This window comes from Cinclus cinclus, chromosome 1 (assembly GCF_963662255.1).
Source record: "Cinclus cinclus chromosome 1, bCinCin1.1, whole genome shotgun sequence".
NCBI lineage: Eukaryota > Metazoa > Chordata > Aves > Passeriformes > Cinclidae > Cinclus > Cinclus cinclus.
In genome coordinates, this window is record NC_085046.1 from 62,598,018 (window position 1) to 62,604,527 (window position 6,510).

Genomic DNA, 6,510 nt, shown 5'->3' on the forward strand with positions numbered 1-6,510 from the left:
AAAGAGCGATCAGTAGTCTCTCCACTTCGCTGGGCAAGCTTCATAACAGCATCTACAGTTGCCTTTTCTATCGCTGTTACAGCGTTTCCCATCCCACGAATTTTAACAGCCTGCAACAGGCTCCGACTCACTGGTCGACTGTGGCCACTCACGTCTCTCTCGGACGCTCAATTGCAATCGCCGCAGGCTAAATGTCCTCCTTCACAGCACGCACAAAAGACCCTATTCGAATGATCCAACGATCAGGTCAGGCACCCCTGCCGATCACGTCGGGGTCACCAGAATGCAAAGGGCTTCATGCTGGAGAACATAAAACTGCAGACGACCACTCACTATGAGTGCGAACAAGCAATCTCTCTTTTATTATTTTAGCAGGCAGTTTTATACATTTCTTTTCCCAACTACAAGATGTAACATGCTCCATTATTGGTTACGATTATACATTCGCTATGTAAGAAATTCTTCTATTGGATTATCTAAGATAAGTTATTTTAAAACTAAGTATTGCAACAGCTTTCTTTGGCAGGTACATGGTATGCTAGCCAAACAGGAGCTTGTGTCTCCAGATGTCTTTTCTTTTGTCCTTGTGCATTCTTTGTAACATATTTATGACTTTGTTTTTCTTTTTTAGTTACATCAAGGGCACAGTGTCCTTGCTGTGGTTTTTCCCATACTTATGGGATTGTCTTATAAATGGGCTGTAATGCTACAGCGCCCACAAGACCACCGACATCTACTAAAAATGTATTTCCAATTCCCCAAGTCCTGGTAAAGACGGGGTTCAATTAAACTGTTCATTATCTAATTTACATACAAATCCTGTATTAAAAACTTTGACTTGAGGTGGAAAAGTAAAAAAGAAATGACAGAAGCTGTTGAACAAATTCAGGCTCCAGTTACAGTCAGGTAAATCTGTGGTGACAGCTCTGAAACCAATAAAGTTACCATGGTGTAAAGTCTGAAGTAGCTGGGAACAAAACTTGGTCACCTGGCACTTACTTCACTAAACCTAAAGCCTGTCAAGGGTCAAACAATGCATAACTATATAATTTGTAAGAAGAAATGCCTAGAAACCCAGGATACAGAGGTGAAATGAGGATAAATGCTTTGCCTCCATACTGAATTTTATGGCTTTTGTTAGTCTAAGCCAAGCCATGGATATTGCTTTAATATGCTATGAATATTTTCAGAGTAAAATTACATACATTTAGAAATAAGGCACGATTCATGCAGAATTCACATGAAATTTTAAAGTAGATTGAATATTACAGCCAGATGTATTGCAACCTTTAAGCAACTTCAGTTGGAATTTCTTTTACCAAGTAATAAATCTAATTGTTTCAACTGTGGAGTGGGAACACTTGGATACTTCAGTATTTGTTTGTACATCTAGTTTATGTATTTCATAGTAAACACTAAGGGCCTGAACCAGAAAAGTATGAAGATTAATCACAGCAGTAGTCTCTTCAAGGCTAAGAAGCTTTTGTAGAGTTGCACTTACACCTTACATGTAGCAAAGCACACCTAAAGAAAAGGTATATGAAAAACAACTTAACTGTCAAAATTACGGAGTACAGGCCTAAATGAATGTTATTTAAAATAAAAATGAAACTTCAATTAGGCTTAAGAATATTACTTGTAAGGATGCAAAATGCCCCCACTAAATGCCATTATCCCATGATGCTAGCCCCGGAGCACACACTTGCATTCCAAAGCTTCCAGTCGAGAGAGGAACCCCACGCAAATCCCAACGCAAACCTGAGTTAAACTTTAAAAGTTCACCTCTTTTGCAGAAGACAACGCAATTAACACACACGCCTCGAGCCAGCAATCCCCCTCCCCTTCACCTGAAAGACGGGGGTGGAGAAGGAGCGAAGGGGCTCAGCTCCCCTCCCCGCGCTTGCAGGTGCCGGTCGGTGCCTGCCCGAGCCCCCCGGGGCAGAGCGAGGCTCCGGGGCTGGGAGCGCAGCGCCTCCCGCTGCCAGGCCGCCCGGGACGGGCAGCGCTCCCTACCTTTGCCTGGCCTCGGGTTCCTCCTGGGCGCAGGGTGGGCGGTATCCTGCGGGAAGGCGGCCGGGAAGCTGCTGCGAGCCCGCGCAGCTCCTGTCCCGCGGCGCGCGTCCGCCTCCCGGCCCGGGGGCTGGCGGCGAGCGCAGGGACCGACCGGGGCTGCTCCGGCCGCCGAGGCCGCTGCCGGTGGTGGTCCCGGGCGTGCAGCTGCAGGCGGTGCTGCCGGTGCCGCCGCCGCCTTCCATAGAGGACAAATTCATTTTCCGCGTCCCGAGCGCGGCGGCTGAAAGGCTCGGTGCCGGGTGGGTCCCACCGCTACCGAGCGGATGTGGGGGGAGGACCTCGCTCGGGAAAGAAAAGCTTCTTGTCTTCTGGATAGCGTCGAATTATATCATGTCAGGAAGACAAGTTATTACCAAGATCACCTTAAATTGTTAGAAAGCCACAGCGTTCTCCTTTTCCTTATCTTTGGTTCTTTGGTGTTTTGTTTTTTTTTTAATCGTTTTCCAATACCTACACACAATGTGTGTGGAAAACCACCGATTTCACTTTGTAGCACAACTTGATGGGCTAAGTGTAAACTCCTCCTAGTGCAATAACCCCAGCAATGTTTTCCATTTACAATAATTTCAAAAATGTCTAATTGCAAATGAATTGTACAAATACCTATAGACTTGTCAAGTAGAAATTTACAGACTCAAGCCTTTAAGGCGTAAATGAATGGACAGTGCTTCTTTTTCCAAAGTGTGAGTTACATAATATTTGCATAGCTCGCTGGCACATCCATGCACTATTCATTGCAACCCTCTCCCAGGGTAGCAGGAGACCGGTAACTGAGTGAGCATTCACTGTGGGTCAGATTCTGTCCTTGCCGTGCTTTGCTCTGGAAGCCATCCTGTGAATACAGCTTGATAGTGAGAAGTGAGACACTAAGGCAAGGACCCTTTTACACCCCTCTCCTTGGTGTCAACAGCAGAGTTCTTCAGAGCTGTCGCCTGCCGGAGCTACATGCCATCTGTGCAGTTCCCAGGCTCTTCATTCTAAATACTGAATCTAGCAGTGGATCTAAGTACTTCAGAGAACACATAAAAGCCGTGCGTGCTTTGACTGAACACAGAGTTGTAGGTGTTCCCAAACACACACAAAAGTGGTGTTTTTTCAATCTTGCAAGGCGAGATTTAACTTCATGGTAAGTGGAAGGTAAACAGACATTCCCACATACACCTCAGTCTGACAAGACAACCATGTTGTCATTCAGACACAGATTAAAAATGTGCCTTTATATACTACTTTGATTCATTGTCTCTGATGTTTCTTTGTATTTTACAGTTGTGTTGAATCTTGAACATACTTACCCCGAACCATGGCACAAAAAGGGATTTCTAAAGTATAGTGAAACTGTTTAGATTGATTTCATATTGATTGCACATTTCATGTTTGCAAGTTTGAATTCATGTTTGAATTTACAGGGACAACTCTTTAAGCTTCTTAAGAGTCAGGCAAGACAAAGCCCGATGATGGATGCAATAGCCTGATAATCCTGAAACACTTAGATGGCATATAAAAAGGGAAATTGATGTAGGATGCAGAACCCCCTTAGGAAACACTGTGCAAATTGAGTGTTCTTATCAGTAAACAAATGTAAAATACTGTGCACAAATGTGCAGTGAACACCTGAAGACTCTCAGCTTATGTTATTGCAACTTAACTGCATACTACTCAAATAGTTTTCAAGTTCCTGTCTTTTAAATTGTGTTAGTTAGCACAATTATTGGTTCATAATTAGATTCCTGCTTTCACCAGAAATTAAATATCCCTTAGATTCAAAAGCCATACACTGCTCCTCATGTTAAGAAAGATGCACTTGGTATTTGCACAGAATTTTCTCAGAATTTCACAGGCCAGGCATTTTGACATTTTGAGGAAACCTTTGTCACATGACTGTTAAAAAAACCCTGAAGTATGGACACACACATGCATATATTTATTTAAATGACTCATACAAGAACACAAAGCAACAGTACCTACATTACTAAAAAAGTAGCATCCCATCATTTGTTGCTGTGGTATTTTACGCTATGGATAAAATTCCAAATGAGAGGTACTTAGTGCCTACTTTGATGCAGGGCATTTCTCTGCAATCCACAGATGACCTTTTCTATAGTTTTGCCCACAGCAGACTTGCTAGTTTCTGTCGGCAGGACACTTCAGTAAACAGGTCGCTTTGGAAACAAAATAAAGGCAACCCTGGGGGACTTTGTAAAGGAAAGCCTACATTTCTGCTCCCAAAAGCTTCTCATACATTGTTTTATGCTCTATACCAAGAGCCAATAAACTTTGCTTGCTAATACGAGCTGCGCTGAACTACCTGAAAAGAGCTGTTTTTATTAATTAACAGCGGCTGGTGACCATGTTTAAAACTGCCCTGCCTGGTGCACTTCAGCATAAAATACAACCCTGTAATGTATGCTGAAACATGCAGCTGCCCCGTTTTACAGCCCACTCAAAACAATTTTCACCATTTAGGGCTACTGAGCTATGATGTCTAAGAAACGCACCCTTTGATATCTAAAAGTGAGCCCCAGGCACCTCCAGGAGAACTACGTTTCATAGAACTGTTATCTGCAGATGGAGCAAATCTGGGTATCCTTAACATTAGGACTCTGACAGTAGAGGAGTACCCTCTCGGTGATGGAATAAGGAGAGCAGGCTATAGGAAGAGGCTCTTAAAAACCACTTAAAATGACTTGTCTCTTTCCAATTTGTCCTTCTTCCAGGACCAAGGCTTTTAGGTTACATTTAGAACCTTCCATTACACTCTCTAAACACCTTAGATAATGCTAATATTTTATACCAATATCATTATCTCATAGAGGTTCTTTCAAATCTCAGCTGAAATAATATAATTAAGTGAACTTCATCAGATTCGGAGAGGACAGCAATACAGAAGTGTTGATACAGCAAATAATCCCAAAGCAGTATACTGAGAATCAACATTCTTACAACAACAGTCAAATGAGAAGATAAACCAGTTTCAAACTATTTTCTTGAATCTAGAAATTTCCCTTTAAAATATATCTGAATTTTTTCTTTTTTCAAATTGGTCCCCTCCTTCTCCCAAATTACGGCTTTGCAGATTTTTTTTTCCTGAAGTCTTCTTAACCCATAGTGTCTCAGTCTATCTGGGAGATGCAACAACCAATTATTAAATTGTCGACAGCATACTGAAACTACTCCATAAAGCTGTTAATCAAAAAAATACTATGAAGGGCAGAGAACATTTCCAAAAACACAATCAAGAGAAGTTATCATAGCTGTTGAATTTCTGCCAGAGAAACCTGTGACAAAATGAAATGTACCTGCACTGAGTATATAAATTCCTATAATACTGGATTTGGTTAATGTTTAAGGGTCTGTCAGCTACTAAAGTGGTATGACTTCACTAAAAGGATTGATGAAACCACTATCTTCTATTTCTCCTCAAGATGAAGGTGCATCTAATGCAGTACACATAGAATATCAGCATACGTAACTCAGTCAGGCAAATCATCTCCATTGGGTAAATACATCCCCCTTTACAAAATGATGATCTAATTTATCATCACAACCCAAAGCACAGCCTTTGGACACCTTCTGTCACAATTCTGAATTAATCCAAACCTATTCATCTTACAAGTAGTTTGTTGTCTTCAAACATCTGTCTCGTGCCATTTGTGTAGCCCACGGCTCAATGCTATTTTTGTCTCCTTATTGTGTGTTAACAATAAACTTGTCTAGTTACGTATTGTTGGTAAATAATTTACATTTTCCCTTTTGGAATGACCACCATCTGTGATTGCACCGGCTTTAAAGAAAAGCTTTAAAATAAGGAATCTGCATCTCTCTAGCCTAAACTGGGTGATGATTAATATATACTCCCCAAACTTTCCTTTTGACACAGTATATAGATTGTAGTATTTCCTAATATGTTTATCTTACAGATTGCCCAGAGTACCTGTGGACACCTTATCCCTGGAAGGTATATTAGTAGGAAGGTTAGCTGGGGCTCTGAGCAACCTGGTCTAGTGGAAGTTGTCTCTGCCCATAGCAGGAGGATTGGAACCTGATGACCTTTAAGGTCCCTTCCAACCTGTGTCAATTATCACAAACCCAAACCATTCTTTGGTTCTAAATATTTCGTAGTATTTGTGTCACACGTGTTTCCTGGTTTTACTACCCGTTCTACAGGACTATGCTTTACACGCATCTAAGATGAACAATTCACGGAAGTGTGACACTCTTCTAATTTCCTCTTTTACTGTCCCTTGATCCCTCCCAAAGCAAAGCCATATACCTACAGCTCCTCACACTAACCGAGAAACTGCTCTTGGGATAACGCGGCTTTCAGACAAGTCACTTGCACTGGCTACCTCTTGCTGCTTTCCTTCAACATACCGTCTGTGCACTCCCGACTCCTGCTGAAGGCAACGTACAGACTAGCCCGGCCTCTTCCCAGCCTCC